The sequence below is a fragment of the Parasteatoda tepidariorum genome, chromosome 5 (genome assembly GCF_982258835.1).
Source record: "Parasteatoda tepidariorum strain Cologne lab strain chromosome 5, Ptep-v5.0, whole genome shotgun sequence".
NCBI lineage: Eukaryota > Metazoa > Arthropoda > Arachnida > Araneae > Theridiidae > Parasteatoda > Parasteatoda tepidariorum.
The window spans coordinates 59259815-59283269 of NC_141759.1; the positions used below are offsets into that span (position 1 = coordinate 59259815).

Below are 23455 nucleotides of genomic sequence, written 5' to 3' on the forward strand. Positions count from 1 at the left end.
CCAGAAAAACAATTTACGTAGAATTTTAAACACATTCAATAATGAGTTGTTGATTAGTTAAATTATAATTTAAAAGAAGTTATCGGGTGTATTTTTGTGGATTTAAATAAAAACTATTTATAAAATCGTATTCAAAACAAAATATTAACAAGATTAATATTTTTGATCATATTGAGAGAAAAAGAAATGAGTAAATTAAGAAAACTTCATAAATTCAATTAATGCAAATTAGTCAATGGCCCCAAGTAAAATTTGTTACATGATTCAGTATTTCTTTAATGAAACGATTAAAAAAAATTTCAATAATTTTGAAAAGTAAATTTAATAAGTATTGAGGTAAACATTTTTGTCAAAAGTACTATATGGACCCTACATTCATAATATTTAACTAATCAGAGATAATTGAATTTTTCATTTCAATCATTAAGAGACGAATAAAAATTTTACTGAATTTGCTAAATGTTAAAATAGAAAAAAGTTTCTCACTTCAAACTTTTTTTTAAAATCCTGCCTCTGAATATAGAAATTTTAGTTTAATGGAGTTATTCCAATGCCAGGATATGCCAGGGCTCGAAAAACCATCCGTCCTCGGCGGTCAAAAATTCCTTGCGGACAACGAATTTCTCGAATCCGACGTCCGCGCGGACGGCCATTTTCCCGTTAATGTTGGTGATACATTTTCACTTTTTATTATCTTACAAGAGTCTAGCGCCTCACTCCTAAAATGACTCTAATCTAGAAATACAGCAACATACTGCGCATGGTGGAATTGATGTTTTCTCTGTCTCCCGTACTGCAGCGGTTGAAAGGGACTTTTCAGCAATGAACTCACAAAAAAAAAGAAAAAAAAAAAAAAGAAAAAAAAAACATTGCGTACTGGTCTTAAATAAGAAGCGTTAAACGCAATTATGAACATCTACCTAAATGTAAAACCCCTTTCAGATTTTTGTGCAGAAACCTATGTAAATCATTAGCTTGATTGTGGAACTGGCAAACTTCATATTTGATTCATTTAAAAAACGCAGTACTCTCGGATAAATTGACATTCCAGATAACTTAACATTTGTCATTTAAATTATTTCATAAAAGAAATAAATTATTTCATAAAGGAAATAAATTATTTTATAAAAGAAATACTAGGTTCGTATTAGTAACCTGGTATTCCTTTTATTACTGTATAATGCAATCCTAGTATTTGTAATAATAGTGACTACTAATTCATTGTGCAATTTATATAAATGTTTGTAATAAATAAGAGAAAATTATATTTTTATTTATTTAGAAACGACGGGTTAGTTTCAAAGGAGGACGGGTACATTGTTGGACAAGCCGTCCTCGGGGACAGGTAAAATTTTTGAGTTTTTTCGAGCCCTGGGATATGCAGCAAGGTTTACGCTAAATCTGACGCGACTGAAAGGCCTCTTGTAGGTTGTAGCGCAGAAGTTTGGGACCTTGCTAAAAGAAAAAAGTGTTAGGTGCTTAGCAATGGTTGGTGATGTTTAGGGTATGCGGTAAAATCAGGTTACACTAGATAGGTTCGCAAGTTATAAAAAGCAATACTAACAAGCATTATACAGTAATTAGGGCAAGCATGTCTAACCGAGAGTCAAGGCCCCTCAGTAGGTTTGTGACGTCATCCTCGGTAGGGGCGGATTAAGCGTACGCGGGGCCCTTGGCCATTCAAATTTTTGGGGCCTATAGATTAAATATTTTTCGCGTTTTTTTTTTATTTATTCAAATATAAAAGTATTAATATATCATTTCATTTAAGAAAGCATATTTAAAATTAAAATAAATAATAAATTAAATTTTACTTTATTTTATTAAATTAGAACTAAAAAATAATCATAACATTTTGAAAAAATCATTGTTTTACTTAATTTATTTTCAAAAAATCCATTAAATCCAATGGCCCTAATCATTGGGGGCCCCAGGCCATGGCCTAGTCTGGCCCAATGGGTAATCCGGCCCTGATCCTCGGAAGTGTTAGCGAACCATAAGATAACGCGGTATTCCGATTTGCATTAAAAGAAAAGTATAATAAATAGTTTAAACTTTTGAGCGAAGTAAAATATTTTTGCTTTAGCTAATTTAATAGCACTTGAATATTTTTAAGGTTGAATTTTTAGCTTTCTATTGGAATAAATCAGGGTTGGCAAGTTTTTGACACATGACGGTTTTTACCGTCATGTCAAAAACGTCAAAAACCCATAGTTTTGGTAAAACTGTATTAATTCTTTACTAATTCAACTAAATTAATTCATTTTAGGCAATAAAATTAGAAAAAAAGTTGTTAAAAGATATTTAAGAACGAATTCCTGCATTTTCCCAGCATGATTATATCAAAACATACTATTTGAAGTAAAATATTAGGATACTAAACAAAATTTTCAACATTTCCAGGCATCATTTCGTTTGGCATATTACATTACTGAAGAATATCAAGTCATTCTTGATTTAGAGTTTGTTAGTAGCTACAAGTTTTGAAAGTTTTGTTTAGCTTATTTCTAATATTTAAGAAATGCCAAATTTTAAATTCTTCTTTTTAGTTCTTGAATTTATTAATAGTTCCAAGCTTTTTTGTTTGTTTGTTTATTTCTAACAATTAAGAAGAGCAAAATTTTGAATCCTTTGCAAATCAAGCTATAATGATAAAAAAAAGTATCACTATTTTCAATAAGTATATTTCTATATGAATGTATATCCTTCTATAAGAATACATGTATATAGTTGCAAAATCAATAGCAATCATTTACAACATTCATTTATTCAATCATTTACAAAGGCAATTATGTGAAAATAATATATTGTCGGCTATATGCCATAAATTAAAGAAATCAGTAGGTTTTTGACAGTTTTTACCGGTAAAAACACGGTTTTTACCACTGTCATGTCAAAAACCAGTTTTTGACGGCAAAAACCCAACCCTGGAATAAATCAATGTTATTCGTCACGTTAGAACTTAATAAAATAAACATAGGACTATTTGATAAAAATAAGAAATGATACATTTTAAAAAAGAAACATATACGAGACAAATGAAAATATGTTATAACATGGCAGAAAAGAGACTAAGAAATTATAATTTTATTAGCATATTCATAAAATTTTTATTCTTAAAATAAGTTCTAAAGAATTCTTTCAGAATCGTATCATATACATTAAAATTCCAAGTGGAAATAATCTAAATATAAACAGTGCAATTATTTACAAATAAACAACGATATAATATTAAAATGGGACAAAATAATTTAGCTCAGTAATGATTATAAAGTAATACTAATAAATAAATTATAAGTAATTAACAAAATATTTCGATCCTTAAGATTGTAAAACTTTAAAATAGCATTTATTATTTTCAAAAATAAATATACCTTTTTTATTTTTTGTTGATTATTATAAAAAAGTAAAGTATTTCTATCATATAAATTTTTTGATGACAGTCTTTCTTATAGATTTGTTAAAAAAAAATAGAGAATAGAATTCCAAAATAGAGATTCCTTTAGAAAATTATTAGTATAATATTCTGGAGCAGAAATTGTTCAATAATTAAAAAAAATTACGCACTGTAAAAAAAAGAAAGAAAATATTGAATATTTTTTATGAATTGCATTTGAAATTGTCTGCAAGCTTTTGTTAAATCGTAATACTTTAAAAAAAAAAACAATTAAGATAGAAAAAATATAAAAGCTTATATTAAAATCATTTTTCCTGTTACTCAATAAGATATATCTCATTAATTAATATATTTTATATAAGATACATTTTAATGAATGTGTATGCATATGTTTAAACTTATATATTATTGTTTTAAAGCTTGCTTACATAAACTCTTCCAGATAAACATAAAAATGAGAATAAATTAAGAATAGCACATTTAATCTGGAGCAAACTCAAAATTTATTCATAAGCCATCATCGTTAAGAATAAATAAACTTTAAGCGCCAATCAACATTGTTATTAATTTTTCTTTCTTTTAAAAATATAACTAAAGCTTTTTACACTAGTTTTTAAACAATAAAAATTTTAACTCTTTAATGACATCTGATATATATATATATATATATATATATATATATATATATATATATATATATATATGGGCATTTAAATAAGACAAATGGTGTTTAAATTTGTTTTATTTCACGTCTAAAAGATTTGCAAAAATACGAATGCTCTTGTTGCTAGTTTTATTTTCTAGTATTAGCTAACAATAAACAATACCTAAAACATTATAATTCTTAAATACAACTTATTACATTATATAATTAAAAAGCATAAGCTTTTTAACTACATAATGAATTTTCTTTACAATAATATAAAGTCTGCGAAAACGAATATTAAAACATAAAAGATAAATAACACTTACTCGACTATTAACAGTTAGTTGATAACTGTTTCGTTTAATGTAATAATCCAATTACGCTTTATTTCCTCACGTTTCGGAAATTTAAAAACTGATACTTCAGGCCCATTTTTGTAGTTCCCTTTACGTTTTGGAACTACGCATGCATATGGTATTGTTAAAATTTGTAAGATAATGTTATTTATATTTTTGATATAGATGGTTTATAACGACATATCCGACGGACAAACGGGACTGTTGTGCAATGAATGACAAATATTTGAAATTGGCCGCTAATCGCTTATCAGCATACATCAGTACACCACTGTATGTGACGTCACTAAAAGAACTTGGTGATCTCAACGGCCTTATTTCTGGGTGGTTATGGTCTAACGCTATACTATGCATGATAAATTAACTGCCTTTCTAAAAGAAAGTATTTAAAATTAATTAACTGAAGATGAGAGTTAAGTAATTAAGGTGATTAATTTTTAAAGTTTTCACTCGATATTATCAGTTGGGTTAACTATTGCCAGCAAGGCCAAAACAAATCTGTGACGCCCGCCTGAAACCGGAGTTTTCAGTTAAAATCTCTGATAATTAAAAAAAACAAAATTATTTCAATTGAGTCAACACAGCGATCGAAAACAAAAATAAGAATAATGTGAGTGACACCTTGATTTTGCTTTGAAATCGAAGGTTTTAACATATAACGTATATTTTTATATTTGTTTTCTCATTGGTGACCGTGAAATGTTGATAAAAATACAAGCTATCAAAAAGGAGATAAAGGGTTCAGATAACATCCTTTTATTTATTAGCTTTCAAATAGCGATTGCAAACAAATTCAAAATTCAGAACAGGAGTTTTCAGTTGCTGAAAGCTGGAATCATGATCCTAAATATCTTAATACATAGATAATATTTTATTTACACGATTTTGCGTTCATATTCCGAAATACAGCTGTTGCATGCTTTTAGAACGCATTTAGAAATTTAAATAAAAATCATAACTAATGAGATGGCGGCTAATTCCATATGAACACATTTTGCAGGATAGATAGATTTATAAAATATTTTCATTTATAAAATATTATTGAAAAATTCTTACATAGTTATGAAGAAAAAAAAAACTAAAAATTTAATACGCCAAAAGCATATATGCAAAACAGAAAAGTTTAAGCATTTTCACAACTGATGTTGCTTTTAAGATACAGAAATGCGGCGGTTTTTCATAGTATTAATATTTAAGCTTGGCGCAGTACAAAATTTGTTCAATCTCATCCTATATTGAGCATTTTTAAACAAGCACGGCAACGTTGCTTTTCTGTTCAATAACTTTTTCATATGATTTTTCCGCTTATTTGTAAACAAACAAATTTTTTTTTAGTTTCTATGTTAGTTGTGTTTGCATTTTGAATTTGTTCAAATATTTTAAAATTAATGAGGATTACTGCTTTTGAATCAATGCATAAAGGATTCGTTTCGTCAGAAAATTAGATAATAGGGAGATTTCGCACTTTTACGTTAGCTTCCGTAGTTACGTATTTTTACGTTACGTTAGCGTAATTTACGTTACAAAGGCAAAGCTACAAGCACATTGTTTAAAGATGTTAAATGTTATTTTCTGTTTAAACCTGTCTTCAAACTAAAAACATAAGAATATGGAACGCGAATTAGAAGAATCTCTTATTTTCACTTACGTAAGTTTGGCATTTTTTCACGGGCGCATGCGCATCTCACCAGAATTGACATATTGAAATTTTACTCTGGGGAGCGCACGGATGCAAACGCAAATTTGCGAAATCTCTCTAATAATAACTTCAATGTATTTTTTTCCTCATCTAAGATAATTTGAATTAAAGACACTTTATTTAATAGCGAAATAAAAGATAAAGACGTATTTTCAACTTGAGATGATCTTACGAATCCATTTCATTGACTTAAATATAGATATAACTTAACAAACAAGAGCTAAAATAAGCATTAGATTCACTATCTCGGCTAATGGTAAACGAAAACTGCATACTTAAAGTTAGCTGACTGAATGGACTTTCGAATGGAATAACTGAACTTTTTTTATACACAGTATATAAGTAATTAAAAAAAAGAATAATAAACCCAATACCGACAAACGACAAAAATCTAATTCTAATAGTTCCGAGTTGCTTTTAAGAATTTTATCATCGAAAAAATTAAGAAAATACTAAACAAAATAATATTTATGAGGAAAAAAAATGAATTCTGAACTCATCCTTTCATCAAATTGGCAGATTTAATTCCTCACACATAGTTGAAAAAGACCTGCATGTCGGAAGCAGACGAAAACAATACGAAGCTTTGTTTTGAAAGGTAATTCAACTCGCCGCAACATCCTGCACGTTTAAGGGTCACTTTTTTTCCATACACGTTAGCTAATTTAGACGGGTATGAAATGAATAATTAACAGGGTGTTGATGAAACTCAACTCAAAATCGAACAGAAATGTCTGAAAAATAAAATACTGTCGATTACTACAGAGCGTCTCAATTCAGTTTGATTTATATAATGTAATTGTAGTATAAGGTGACCAGATTTATAAACCATGATTTGGGGTGCGTCCATGCAAAAATTTTACGATATGAGAACATCAATTGGAAAATATTAATTTACACGTGCACACAAAGATTTTTTTTTCTTTTTAAATTGCTAATTAATATCGAGCGCATCACCATTTTTATCACATTTGATTTCAATGCGAAGCAATTTTTAAATATCATATAATAATCTGCATTTGAAATCACGAAAAATGAATAAATACATGATAATTTGAAGATAAGTATGGCGTTTTCACCTGTTAGTTTAAGCGTGGTGCCATTTTTATTTTATTTTTTTTGCTTTGCGTTTTTATTCTTTATAAGACAAACTATCGCGCTTACGAAAAAGAAAGGAAAAAAAAGAGATGATGCGCATTTTTGATTTTCATGTTATTTCACATTTCATAAAAAAATACATGTTTACGGAGAAATTCCAGAATATTTGAAGACATCTTAAAATTAAGCGACATTTTCTGATCTCAAAAAGTTTGAAACTTTTACTTTTAACTCATCAATGCTTATTCGAGGATTCAAACTGTATAGAAACACGAGAAATTCGTGTTTCGATACAGTTTGAAAGTTTTGGGGGACAAAAACTTTCAAATTCTTAGCAATCAATGAAATTCGAAAACTGTACTCAAGACTTTAGGACGTCTGGTCACCTTAAGAATGATTAAGGTCACCTGTTTAGAAGAAATTTGGGTCCGTTAACGGACCCTTCACAAAATATCTTTTCATAAAAACGGACCCTTCACAAAATATTTTAACTTAAAAACGGACCCTTCACAAAATGATTTTTTTTTAATCGGACCCTTCACAAATTTGTTTATCTTCATTATAATTTTGTTAATCGAATAAACCCTTTCCAGGGCAGAAAACAAGAAAGATGGATATAAACGAATTAAGTTTTGTCTTCGGCAGACGATTCTTTCATTATTCGTCTGAAATGAATATTCTGCGTTCAGCAGTATAGGCCAAATATTTGTAGGCCAAATACCAAATATTTGTATGTTGCATCGCTAATTTAGAAACAGCAATTGTTGTTTATTTTTTAAAATTTAATTTTTTTAATTATAATTTTACAGTATTGCATGAGCATAATCTCGTATGTCTTTACAATTCAAAAACTCCTTGAAAAAGTTTTTTTTGCAATAACGGACCCTATTTGCACAAATTCATAAAAGCGGACCCTGGTTGAAAGAATGTGAGTAATTTTTTCACAATTTCACGAAAAACGGACCTTTCACAAAATGTCTGGACATACCCCTGTTAATATAAAGTAACACTAGAATGCCATTCAACAATAAAAGTCAGCTAAATACGGAAATTAGGAAATCCTTAATCATTTAATTTAACTTAGCGAATTTAAGTCTATAGGTACTGAAGAGAGTAAAATGTATATAAAACAATTAAATTACGAAAAAATTCTAAAATGAATGCAAATTAGAAGCAAACAAGTTTATTAATTACAACTATGTTGCTGAAAGAATTCAAATTTTAAAAGATAGTATTGATATCAGGCAGAATCAGATATTACATATTTAAGTTTCTTTAATGCATTTTTAATATTCCATACATTAAAGCATTAACAATATTAAATGAAAAAATTAAATAATTAAAATTCTTCCAGTGCTTTAAAAAAATTTATTTAACCAAGAAAAGAACAAGTAAAAAAGCAAACCAGGGCTGAGTTAATTACTTAAAAAAAATTAAACGGGTTTTTCAGCAATATCTGGAAATAATAAAAGACAAAATATAAAATTTTTGGGCTGTTTATTATACATCAGCCATTAAATAATAGCTTAGATAAATTTTTAATATTTACCTTTTTGATAAAAAAAAGTTTCACGATTTCAGTAGTTTCTATCAGGTATTCAATAACTTTATACTTTGATGCATTCAACAATGCTGTAATTCAGTAGTAAAACTAAAAATATGTTAAAATCTAAGCGAATTCTTAGAGTCGCTAACTTTAAAAAATTCATTTATTGCGTCGCTAATTATCATAACATTTCAGCACTTGTTATGAAACACTTCTTTTTTTACAATTTTTAAAATCGATTCCGACTTCTTAAAATAATTTTATTAAGTCCTTATATTTCAAAAATACATTGGCACTCCGCACCAACTTTTATTAAAAACACACAAATCAATTAAAACTGATGGTAGAAAATTTACAGTGATTAAAATCGTAAAATGCCGAAAATTTAGTAGAAACGCCGTAAAGTGTGAAATAACTCTTAATTTAAATGCTTCGTAAATTGATCGAGAATAATGCGAAAGATAAAAGTATAGAAACAATTGTTCATACGTAGCATTCAGATTTGTGACGCGCTAAGAATGGTTCACAGATAAGTATTCGAAATTAGTTAAATAGTAACTCATTTTATTCAAGAAAGATTTTTTCCCCCCGATTATTAATAAAAACCTTGTAATTAACTCTCAATAACTAAGAAATATTTTTTAATAGTGAGTTTTGGATTTGAGGAGAAGTGGATCAAATTAAACTTCCATTTTTAAAATTTTATCATTCCAAGCTGTTGTTAAGAAGTTGGAGAGTAAATATAATACATATCCAGAGCTAGAATGTTGATGATAAATGCATCTTTTTCTTATTATTTTTCACTTTTTAGAGTTCTTTATTTTCTACTTTTTTTTTAATGATTTTAATGAATTTTGAATATTTCTTTTCCTTTCAAGAGCTTTTTGTTAGTGATCCTTTATAAATTGGTGTACAGTGAGAAAATAAAAAAGATATCCTCCTGAATAACTTTCTTTCTAATGATTGTATTTTCACGTACTAAAGGGCCCATTTTAATGGTTCCTGGGGGTGACTTTAAAAAAGTTAATTAATTAGTGCTAACTATTAATTAAGTTACGAAATATGACACAAAAATGTACCTTCTCTGAATAAACATAAACGTTGTTTTTTTTCTTCTTTTTTTTTACATATTTACTCAAATGAGTTTCCTGGTGCTCAAAATAGGGGATAGACAAAATTTCGAAAAGAGCAGATCATAAATTTGGGTGGGGGGTGCTTTATATATTTGGCGGAAGTGCCAAAAAACAGCCCAGAAAAGTCGCTGTTGTAAATGAGTAATTTAAAATAACCTTAAACAAATTCAAGAGAGCAATACCTAATTTTATTCCTTTGCTAAGCCACCAAGTTTAGATAAATGAAAATGAAATAATGTTTTGTAATTGCTCGAGATGTTTATTAATTAATAGTTAATAAAAAAAGGTCTCGAAATTTCTAGGCAATTGATATTTTTTTCAGCTGATTTCTGACCATAAAGCGAAGATTTTTTTTTCTTTTCAATCTCCTTTGAAAAGAAAATTTGAACCAATTTATAAATTAATTACGATTTTTCAAGCTTTCAGAATTTCAACACATGAACTTACTTCACTTATAAAAGGATTTCATACTAAAATCAAATTTACATAACTTATTATAATTACATACAAAATTTTAGAAATAATCTTTTTTACAGCTTGATCCAGTCTTCTAGGCAAAAAAATTTAAAGAAACAAAAGAAAAAAGAAAAAAAAGTGTCAGAAAAAAATTTAGAAAGGCATGGTACTATCACAAGGTTTACTTGTGATAGTACTATGAAAAGAAAATAGATCGTATGCTTTTTTTTAGCTGCAAATAAGATGCAAAATTATTTCCCTACGGAAAACGCAGAAGAACTTGAAAAGACTATCCAGAACATTGGTAAATCATTCCGAAACGGAACGCGCACAACATTTGAAGAACAATTTCACAATAATTTCTTCCTTTCCATTATCAACAAACTTGCAACAGATAACTTCCGATTTCGTGATCACATACTGTTAAAGATGTGCGTATTAAGGTAAAATACATTTGTTTTGTCTTCAATTCATTATAAATTAAAGGGAAGTTATTTAATTCCACATTGCTCAAAACGTGCAGAACTGTAATAGTTATAGAATATTCTTCTTTATAGATTAGTATATATTTCTGTATCTATATAATACGGAGAACAACAATAAAGAATGATCCGAATTACTTGAAATAACATCATTTGTGTTGATAATTAAAAAATTATTATCGTTTCTAAGGGAAGTATTTTTTAATTTTGAATGCTTAATTTCAAATAGAATTCCGCTATTTTGTTTCTAAGTAAAATAAGTTCATTGCGTTTAAGTTATGAAATTCATTCGATCCAAAATTTGGACCCCTAAATGTAAATTTTACTTTTTGCATATTTCGCGATATTCCGAGAACTTTTTAAACGTATTGAAACAATTTCACCCAAAATTAAAAAATTTGTTTCTCCAAAGATAAATCCATACAAAAAAGAAATTTCAGTAAATATTTATTTTTTATTATTTTATTTAATAAAAGTGAAAAAAAATTTGAATATTTTACATAATTTTCAATCGTTTAATTTTTTTTGGCAAAATACAAAATTTGAGACAAACGAATTTTAAAAAAATTCTATTTCTCAGGTATTCTATAATTCTAATTCAATTCTATTCAACCAATTTTTCTCAAAGTGATTATTTTGCCATGCAAAATTACATATTTTTAATTGATGTTAAAATTATATACTATAAAATAATAAAAAAATTCGATTATTATTAAATAAAATGATGAAAATTAATAAATATATACTAGTACTAAAAAATGATAAGTATGTGCTAAGTTTTTTTAATTCTCTTAAAAAGTTCTCACGATACGACGAAATACACAAATATAATTAAGAGATCCAAACTTTGGATCGCTCTCCTGACCAAGTTAAAGGGGCCATAGTTCACAGATTACAGCTGCCCCTAGGACTAAAGTGGCTATTTTGGGGGTCAGAAACCAGAATTTGTTGAAAACAAGGTATGTTTATTCAGAGAAAGTACATTTTTGTGTCTGATTTCCTAACTTAAAATATCGTCTGCACTAATTAATTTGCATATTTGAGGCACCCCCTCGAACCTTTAAGAATGAGTCCTAGAACATGAAAATCCGATCATTTGATCAAAAGTTATTCAGGGTGGTTTGTTTTTTTACTTTGCGCCATGAACACAATTTTTACGGTTCTTCTTGCTGAAAATGTTTGATTCAATTTTATATCTAAAAAAACACTTCATATTACGAGTGTGATATTATGTGATATTACAATGCTATTGTGAAGTAATTGTGAATTGTGCAATTGTGAAGATAGCAACTAAAATTATTAAATAATCATTTTATCTTTATCAAGTATTTATTTACATTTTATTTTACTGATAAATGCCATATTTATTTTAATTATCTCATTTTTTACTAAATTTATAAATACAAGTTATGATTTACTACGGTAATATTTATTTTCGCAAAAAAAGCTAATATAAAACACGTTTTTTTTTTTTTTTTTTTTTTTTTTTTTTTTTTTTTTTTTTTTTTAAGGTAATTTTCGACGGTATTTAGAGGCTCAATTTTAGCATTTTTTAAGAATTTTTAAATAATAAAGATAGTAGCCAAACTTATAACATAACTATTAAGTCTCTGCAGTATCACAACACAAGATCAGCAGTCCAAAACTGATCAGTTACTGTTGGTTTGCAGAACTGATCTGATTATGAGTCGGGGGGGGGGGGGAGGTTAAACACTAAGTTTTTCATTTAACAGGAAGCCTATTACAGAGATGCCAACTTGCTCCGGACAGCAAATAAATATTTTCGACGGGTAGTTTATTAATGTGTGAATCTTGGTTGAATAAATTAAATTTATTAGGTTTTTATCCACCCTATTTCTAAATAATTAAAAGCTTAAATAATTCGCCATTTTTTATTTATTTATTTATTTATTTTTTACATTAAAGTCATGCGACACCGTTTAAAAAGTAAACCAAATTAGTCAAATATTTGCAAATTTTGGTATGTAGTTATTTACCGTTTTTTAAATTATTATGGCGCGTCCGGAGCAGTTGGCATCTCTGCTACTAATCGAAAATAATAAGAAATAATGGGTAACTAAACAGTAGATTAAAAAAAAAAAATCTGTTATTCCTTCGTGGATGTGTATTCTAAATCAGTTGAGGAGAATCCAATTGAATTTTAACTATTTTAAAATTCCCCTGACTAATGCATTTTCGAAAAGATAGCAGATGCATTTATTTTATTTATTTGTTTTCATTATTATTATTGCTTATAATTTTCTTTCATTCCGGTCTGCCACACAATAAGATGCTTCTAAAATCTTTGATTTCAAATTTTGAATTTTCAAACTTTGAATGCATTTTGATAAACCGGCAGACTAACAGTAATAGTCTTGTTTCTGGCTACAAATTATATTCATAAAATATAAAAAATAATAATAATAGTTTCCGTTTGTGATGAGACCTCTTGCCATTTTAACTTGTACATTTCTTAAAGCATTCCTCCCAGTTTTGGGAGCGTTAGTGCGTCACCAGGGGTGTGTTTATAAGAAATTTGGGTCCGTTAACGGACCCTTCACAAAATATCTTTTAATAAAAACGGACCCTTCACAAAATATTTTAACTTAAAAACAGACCCTTCACAAAATATTTAACTTTTAATCGGACTCTTCACAAATTTGTTTATCTTCATTATTGTTTCGTTAATCAAATAAACCCTTTCCAGGAAGGGGGAGGAGGAAGAAAGACAGATGTAAACGAACTAAATTTTGCCTTCCGCAGACGCTTCTTCCTTTAATCGTCCGAAATGAATATTCTGCGTTCAGCAGTATAGGCTTAAAATACCAAATATTTATATGTTGCATCGCTAATTTAGTAGCTGCAATTGCTGTTGATTTTTTAAAATTTAATTTCTTTAATTCTAATTTTACAATGTTGAGCATAATCTTGTATGTCTTTACAATTTAAAAACTCATTGAAAAAGTTTTAATGCAATAACGGACCCTATTTGCACAAATTCCTAAAAGCAGGATCCTGGTTGAAAGAATGTGAGTAATTTTTTCACAATTTCACAAAAACCGGACCTTTCGCAAAATGTCTGGACAGACCCCTGGTCACTGTCAACAAAGGAACTTAATAACAACAAACACCGCAACGCATAAAACTCGGAGTTGCAGAAATTTCATGTTGCGCTCGATTTGGGATACTCAAAACGATATTTTGAGAGCAAATATTTTAGGTTTCTCTCGTTTAGGTTTCGAAACCCAACCGCCTGAAACCCACTTATTCCTTACGTCATTTTCTAGTGTCTGTACCAAATAACATTTTTTATCCCTTCATATGTAAAATAATTAATGTTTAACGCACTTAATTAGAATCGAACACTTTTACCGAAAAATTGATAGTACACTGAATATAAACAGTAACAAACTTCTTAAAACCAGTAGAAATTTGAAACAAATTGAAATGAAATTTTCGGTTTTTTTCAAATTTATAAAAAAAAAAATTATACCTTTAATGATTAAAAAGACAGAATTTTGATTAAGGCAAGAAAAAGAATGAGATATTGCATGGAAGGTTTACAACACTCATAGTAACGCGTACAAGAGAGCCAAGCTGTTTTTTTTTTTTTTTTTTTTTTATTTCGCCAGCTACAAGTATAACTATATTCATTGGCGTGCTTTCTAAGCTTAGACATAAAAATCAATTGAAAATAATAACTTCATGCTTAAAATTTTTTCATAAAGTAAATTTAAATGATTTTCATGACCTTTTGGATAAAATACTACGTAACCTGCAAGTGACGTAGAGTGGGTATCTTGATTCTGATAGATTGTGGAAACGCGGTATTTGTTTACATTAACAATTGTTCTTTCCCTTCTTTTTCGAGTAAGCCAAGCCCGTCAAGTATCTATCCTCTTAAAGGTCACATTCTATACTCTTTCACAAAGATTTCAATTCTTTCACTATATATTTATAACTTAACACCAAGACAGGTACGAAGCCATATAAAACACAAGCAACCTAATTATACATCGAAGTTGCCAGGTACGCAAAACAAAAATATATTACGGTTACAATAAAATATAAAAATAATAAATCTAAGTTAAGTAAGCGATGTAAACGAGAAAGAATTATACTAACAGTCTCTAAAAAAGCTTTTTAAATATTTAATTTTAAGGCACTAAACGTCCCATAAGTTTGAACTCTCAATATTTATAAACTAATTATTTAAGAAAAATGTTTTTTGGCTTTTTAAGACGAAAGCTAATCACATTTGACAACCACAACTGTAATCAATTGTACTTTAAAACAATTGTTAGACGATATCTAAACCATCAGATCATTACAGAATAAAATAAATAATAAACGGGATAATGATTATCTATCACAGAAGAAAAGCCCCCAAAAAATTAAAATAATGACTATTGTTTTTTATCACTATCATTTTATTGCACTTCACGTGGATTGTACTTAAAACGTTCGCCGCTTTAATATAACAAAACAAAATTTCTTTACATAAGACTACTTACGAACGATTATACAACCTTTCCTAGAGAAAACAAAGGAGAGGGGGTAACAGGAGAGCATGATAATAATAACTCTAATTTTTTATATTAATTGATTATAACTTACTTATCATTTCTTGGTGTATAAAGATTATCAACATATTTAAACATTAAAAGACATAGTAAATGCAATAATTTAGACGTATAATGTATGATTTTTTGGATATTTAAATATGTGAAGGTCATTATCATATAAAGAACGGTAAAAAGGTATTACAAAAAATTAATATTATAGGTTTTCATTGTTATTATTTGCAGCAAACGTGTTAACGTTTTCATTTCACCAAAATTAGCTAAATCGTGTTTTCTGATGCATTCGTTAGATTGGATAACTGATCTTGACTCATTGAAGACTAACTCGTTTTTAATTTACTTTGCAAAAAAACTCCATGTATCAATTTTTAAGTCTCCTAACAGTCACTATTTACATTAGAAGTAAATATTTCCAAATTAAAAATACTTTTCAAGAACAAAATATACATTCCCATACAAAATATATAACAAAGATCAAAATAAACGCACAATACTTTTCTGAAAACGTAATTTTACTATATTAAAATTTATTATTAATAAGTAAAAAAAAATAATGATTTTTAATTTTTTTCTTAACTTGACTTAACTTATTTGAACACCTCAATGACGATTTTTATTTATGATAATGGCAAATGATTTTATATAAACAAGGGTTAGCCAAAATTATTTTTTTTTAAAAATATTAAAAAAAAGAATCGGATTTAAATCGGATTTCTTTATTATTTAAAACAGTTTTTTTTACATATATTTTTAATATTTACCATCCAAATTATCTGATAAAATTATATAACAATACCTAAAGCAGGGGTCTGTCCAGACATTTTGTGAAAGGTCCGTTTTTCGTGAAATTGTGAAAAAATTACTCACATTCTTTCAACCAGGGTCCGCTTTTATAAATTTGTGCAAATAGGGTCCGTTATAGCAAAAAAAAAAAAAATTTTCAAGGAGTTTTTAAATTGTATAGACATACAAGATTATGCTCAACACTGCAAAATTGTAATTAAAGAAATTAAATTTTAAAAATAAACAACAATTGCTCCTTCTAAATTAGAGATGCAACATACAAATATTTGGTATTTAGCCTATACTGCTGAACGCAGAATATTAATTTCGGACGAATAATGGAAGAATCGTCTGCCGAAGACAAAACTTAATTCGTTTACATCCATCTTTCTTGTTTTCTGCCCTGGAAAGGGTTTATTCGATTAACAAAATAATAATGAAGATAAACAAATTTGTGAAGGGTCCGATTAAAAGAAAAATCATTTTGTGAAGTTCATGTTTTTAAGTTAAAATATTTTGTGAAGGGTCCGTTTTTATGAAAAGATATTTTGTGAAGGGTCCGTTAACGGACCCAAATTTCTTCTAAACAGACCCCTGCCTAAAGTCAATGTTATTTTCGTTCAAGCTTAACATTCTAAAATTTTAAAGACAGGTAGATTATTATTCAATTAGATATCCAAAGAAAAATAAATTAATTTAGATCAGAAATAATTGAAAAAAAAAATACTGTAAGTTTCCGTGGGTAGAACAAATTTTTCTTTAATATTGAAACATACTAACTATGTACTTAATAAGCTATAAAAGAACTTGAATTCAAATGAACATAAAACTAAATGGGTACAGTTCAAATATGTTTATTATGAGCAAATAATTTTAAATAGAGCTAATAGAAAAATAATAGTTTAGCAGTTTCCCACCACTCTTACTAACTTTTAGTCTCTAATTTCATTTATAGTCTAATTTGAAATAGTATAATAATTTCCATACATTCCTGTTTCATTATTTCTTCGGACAAAATCTTCATTTAAAAAGTTCAAACTCTAACTGAATGATATAAACAATTAAAAAAAAAATCATTTTACTAATTGCACAGTTAGAACGAAAATAGAAAGAAATAACATGAAAAGGGGATATTGATATTGGGAGGGAATAATATTGGATATTGAAATATTACGAAAGATTAAAATGGAAAATCAACACTAGCCACAAATATAATAAAATTGTTAATTCATTTTCCTAAAGAACATTAATATTTTAAAAGATTTTTTACCAGTTTAAAACATATTTTCAAATAAAGTAAAATATAATAAAAAAAATTATTAAAAAAAAAGGAATTCCGAAATTAAGAATTGTACATTTATCTAAATATTATTTTTAATATATTCTGACACACTTTTTGAAATCATGCAGAAAATTGCAGATGTTCTTCTAGGAATATAAGAAATTCCTAGAAGAATGCACAAAAGTTGTAAGTGGACCCTAAAATAATGGTTTTTTAGAAGGAAATTCAAGGGGAATATTCTAGTTTTCCACAATATACATGACATAAATAGAATTAACAAGATTTTTTTAGCATCAATTTAAATTGTAGGAGCATGTGTGCCACTGATACCATCTCTTCCAACCACTGGTGAGAAAAAAAAATCACTTTCAAAAAAAAAATCTTTATACAGAGTTTTGCCTAGGAATAAAAATGGCCAGAGTGCTTCCTCACAGAATAGGGCACTTTGAGTTTTAAAAGCTCACTTAACATCGTAAAAATGTATCAAAATGAATAATATCATGTAATAAATGAAATTAATCCTCAATAATTAAGTAGCCGTCATTTTATGTGTATATTTCAAAAAGTAATTTTCACTCATTATCTAAATAAGAGAAAAATTAGTAGCTCATAAATAATAATTAAAGGCATGCTAAGAAACAATCTCACTGCATACATTTTTTTTCTTCAAAAAAAATTTTCTTTTTTTATTAACAGCTTTTAAGCTGTTTATCAAAATCTTTTAGAAAAGATTTTTTCATTAATTTATACTGGAAATTATTAGAAAATAAAAATTGTAAGGTGCATTTAAAAAAAAGTATTTATATAAAAATTATTTTAAAATTTAAAATCACTTAAAAAAATTATTTATATACCCCTTTGAAAAAAAGAGAAACTTGTAAAAATTTAACCAGCTGAGAATAATGCTAACAACGTAAGTATTTGCAACAGTAATCAGAATTTATCAAATAAACACAGATAATTTTAAAAATCCTATAATCATTTGTATACAGCATATGCGAATTATTGTATTCAAAAAGCTTAATACTAAGATAAACTATTGAGATATACGTACTGCATCAAACTCATGGTAAAACATCTTGCTTTATCACATAATCAAAAGAATAAAAATAAGTGCTACTAGAAAATATGCCTGATGTCAAAATAAAAAGGAGAAAACAAAAATGAAGAAAAGTCAGTGAAGAATCTTAACATGTGAAGTAAGTTTTGTCTTCGACTGATGCTTCTTCCTTTATACGTCTGAAATCAATATTCTGTGTTCAGCAGTATAGGCTAAATACCATTATATTTGTATGTTGCATTGTTTAGTAGCAGCTATTGCTGTTTATTTTCGAAAATTTAAATTTTTTTAATTATAATTTTACAGTGTTGAGCATAATCTTGTATCTATTTAAAATTTAAAAACTCCTTGAAAAAGTTTTCTGCAATAACAGGACCCTATTTGCACAAATTCTCAAAAGCAGGCCTGGATGAAAGAATGTGACTTAGCGTTTATTTTAGATTCACAAATTACGAGTAGTTTATTCACAATTTTACAAAAACATGACCTTTTACAAACTGTCTGGACACATCCCTGGGCAATTCTCATTATACTTTTCTTTAAAAAATCAGTAGCTTGTTTTGGATATGTTTATTCAATGTAGGAATGTAACATAGAATAATCTGACTAAATAGCAACATTTTTCTCTTAAAAAACATTAATACACATTATTATTTATATATAAGTTTAGACCTTTAGACTGAAAAATAATCAAAACTTAGATAGATTATTGGTATGGAGTAAAAGGAAAAAACTATAGTTATCCATTAAAAATATTTAAGGTAAAAAAAACTCACTAAAAGCTATAAGAAAAATTTAAGGTTATGTAGTTGAAATTAATAGGAAGAAAGAAATAGAAATTCTCTTCATTCTTAAATCAAAATCCTAATTTGAAAAATAATATTTTCCGGAAAAAAAGTATCTAGAAATCGTTAAAAGAAATAGTCTATCAGACACTTTTTAAAAAACACTGTGTGATCAAAACACCATAAAAATGTGCTGACATTAGAAATTCTCTTTAAAAATTGCTCTCATAATAAAAAAGCTGATAAAAAAGGTATTAAAAAAAGCAAAAGATAAACTGAAAAAAAAATTGTTCTGAATCCTTAAAATATAATATTAATGTTGAAAATCAGTTTTCTATGTTACCAGTTATCTGGCTTATACAGAAAAAAGTGACATTATAAAAATCAAATCTACTAGAAAAGCTTCTTTAAATGCTGTGCTGTATACAAAAAAATTGTGCAGAAACGAGACAACTTTCTCAATTCTTAAAACAAAAAGTGTGAAAAAACCACAAAACTAACTAGCCTGAAGACAGTTTAAAAAATCAGCAGTACTAAAGTTCGTTATATTTTCATTTGTTATTATATATTTTCGTCAAAACATTAGTTATATATTCATATGTGTCAGTTGTTCCTTGTGATCATTCACCAGTTGTTCCTTGTGATCATTCATCTGGTGTTGCACAACCAGGTTCTGTATTGGTTTTGACAATAAATGTTGTTTTATTTTCATTGATACTGATGATAAGACCAATTTTTTTAGCCTCAGCCTGAAGAGCACTAAATGCTTCAATAACAGATAATCTTGATCCGCAAATAATATCAAGATTGTCAGCAAATGCCAACACTTGAATAGATTTGGTGCATAAAATGCCATTAGTTGATATATTCGCATGTTTGATGACTATTCCTAATGCATTAATAAAAAGCAGGTATGATAGGGTTTCACCTTTCTCAAAACCTCTATTAATAATAAAAATAAAAAAAACTTAATGATTACTGTATTTCATAATATATATAGCGCATATAATTTTGCTGATTTAATAAAATATATAATTGACAAATAATTATATACATAAAAACCTATATTACAGATAAATAAATAAAGAGTCAAATGCACATTATTTATTTCAAGATCATCACCCAATATTTCACATTCTTAATCAGGGTGCGTAACCAGATTTTTCATCAAAAAATAAGCACCTTTTAAGTACTTTTTAAGCACTCAAAAAATATTTTCGATCACTTTCTGAAGATAAAAAAATCATAACTAGGATCTGTGCAGTAACAAAAATTATTTTTTTCTATCCTTTTAAAGTTCTTAATTTATAAACATAAAATCGATAAAATTCGAAAACATTTTCATAATCATGATAAAATAACTAGTTTCTGATAAATATTGCAGAGAAAATTATAAAAATCATGAATTTTTTGTAATTTAGAACAACAATTGATAGGGCAAAGAAAAAATCTCTTCTATAAAGATAAAAAATTAAGCACTTTTTACAAACACTAAATAAAAAAAGCACCTTTAAGGGCTTTAAAAAACGTTAATCAAAAATAAGCACCTTTAAGCACTTTTTAAAAACGCTACGCACCCTGTTAATATAATTTTTTTAATTTGATATAGAACAAGAAATATAGAACAAATTACATAAGAATTTTTTTTAATTTCAGAATTCAACATGAATACAACTTAATAGATTTAAAAATAAATTTATTTTAATGATAATTATATTTTTTTTTATTAAATATCGATTACAATAGTTAAAAATCTATTTTTAAGGCATAACAAGGTTTTAGTAAGGAATTTAAAAACGCAGACTAAAATAAAAACAGTAAACAAACTTCACAGAGGAATTTATATGGATCTTAATAGAGTTTTAAAAAAATTCACACAGTGTTTTATTTGATTTTACGTAATAAAACTATTTCAAGGAATATACAAATTTCTCAAATTCAGTCCGAAACAGGATCAGAGAAGCTAAAATTTAAGCGGACGCGAAAACAAAACATTTCTTTTTCAGAATAATTTAAAAAATAAGAAAAAATAATAAACAACTCGACATTTAGGTTTTAAAATAAATAGCAAATTCATAAGAACTAACCTTAGTGAATCAGACTCAGGAGATCATATTTTTTATTCCAAACTGATGAGATGAAATCACTAAGAAAAATAATTATTTAATCATTTCGAAATTCCTAAGATCGATTAAGGATAAACTCAATAAGTTGAAGGAAGAAAATATTTTCACAAAAAATATGCTGATTCCTTTTACTTCTATTTATTACTTTCATTGAACTTAATGCTTTGAAATTTCTAAAAAATTTGCAGACGAAATATTTCGTTGTTGACACACCAACCAGTGTGATTGAAAAGAAAATATTCGGCTCCCTTTGAACAGTTACATATAGTTATGTAATCATTAGCGTAACTGTGATGCGTAATATTTGTTTCAGCTACTAGATGGCGATAAAACTCAGAATAATTGGTTTGCTAAATTCGAATATGCGTTGAAATTAATAACTAAACTAATTTATATGATAAATAATGGATTTGAGAATGCTTAATGGAATCAGAAGCACTCCCTTTTCTTCCAGAAAGCATATTTCTGTCTCGTTTCGCAACTTGTCAATAGATGCTCCAGAAAAATCGAATAGAAAAAAAAAGAGAGATCGTTCTTTCTGCATGTGATACACGCACCTACGAGAAAAAAGTATTCTGATTGGGTAGGGTTTTGTCAGAGTATCTTTTTCACCAATTAGGTTTCTCACTCTCCGTCAGCTGAAATCGCAGTTGCGCGAATCATTTGCAATGAGATTGACTCTTTAGTATGATACTTGAAATTCTGCCCATGAAATTCAGATCTCTTTGGAAATGAAGGAGAAAACATTTTCTCGAAATTTCTACTGTTAATTCAAAATAAATGAAGTACCTAAAGATGAAATAATTTAATACAAGGAAACGATCTTTTTATTGCAATTACAGTCAGGGGAGAAATTTGAAATTATAAGATCTATAAATACTCAATCTAATAAAGAATTTTTAGAATCAAACATAAGTTTTAAACAAAATCTATTAAAACATTTTCGAAAGAAAAAAAAACGATTCTTGAATACTTTTTCTTTTAAATCCATAATTTCAAGAAATAACAATATTAAAAATACCGATAAGAAATTTTAAAAATTGATCTTTTACAGACCAAAACATAAAAAATTCGCATATCGCTAACCCAAGGGGAAATTTTTATAAATTTTTTCTTCGGGAGATGTATTTGAACCATTTGAAACGGGTGTCATTTTAAAATATTAGTATTCTTTGTCATATTTTCCAAAAATAAGTATAACTTCAAGCATTTGTATAGAATTTAATACGAAGAAAAGAATATTTTTTTTGTGCAAAACTAGCTCAGTATGGAACACATGTTGTGCCAACCTAAGTGGTAAATAATTGATAAATTTTATATAAATGTTTGCATCATGCCATACATTTGAAACTTGTTTCAAATTAAAATATGGACGCCATATTCTCCCAATATACTTAAACATGCCTAACATTATTAACATAAATTTTTCAAAGAAAAACGTTATTTATAGCTCACAACATTTAAAGCTCAAAGTATATATGGTGCTACCCTGAAAGGGGGCATTTTGTGAATTTTTTACAAATTTATTTTGAGCCGTATGATGAATTTGGAATTTGTTTCATATTTAAACATGAGTGAGATATTTCTTGTCCCATAAACACCCATATGTGTCTAAAAATCTTTCAATTTTTTTTTTAAATTATACGATCCAAAACTTGCAAAGTTTATGGAGTGGTAAAATATAGGTAATTTGTAAGTCTTTTTTTTTTTTTTTTTTTTTTTGTTGAAAGTTATAGCATTATGAAAAGGGTTTCAAATTACAATTTCAGCGTAATATTATATGCTAATATGTATCTTGAAATATTTATCGGAAACTTCTCTTCTGCCTCAAAAAGCTTCTTTTCCCAAGAAAAAATCTTTTTCTGTTCGAAATTTGCTGGGTATAGTTAGTATATAATACTTAACATTAAGGGGGACGTTTAGTAATTTTTTGACCACTTGATACATTTAAAACTGATTTCATACTAAATTATGATTATTTATTATTTCCCAAAAATGCCCACTTATATTTCTAAATTTGAAC

General features: G+C 27.4%; 1 protein-coding gene across 3 annotated transcripts in view; it reads right to left on the minus strand.

Annotated features, from left to right (window-relative positions):
* The window catches only part of MICAL-like (protein), a 54067-nt gene extending 32375 nt beyond the window's left edge, over window positions 1–21692 (minus strand). For 2 of the 3 annotated variants that reach the window (XM_087164016.1, XM_016050450.4), the window contains exon 1: window positions 21394–21692. The gene's annotated coding sequence lies outside the window, so the exon portion shown is untranslated. Of the gene's footprint in view, window positions 1–4369; window positions 4494–21393 lie in introns of those variants that run through there. The other variant, XM_016050448.4, reaches the window with a different exon arrangement.
* Between the last annotated feature and the right edge of the window lie 1763 nt (window positions 21693–23455).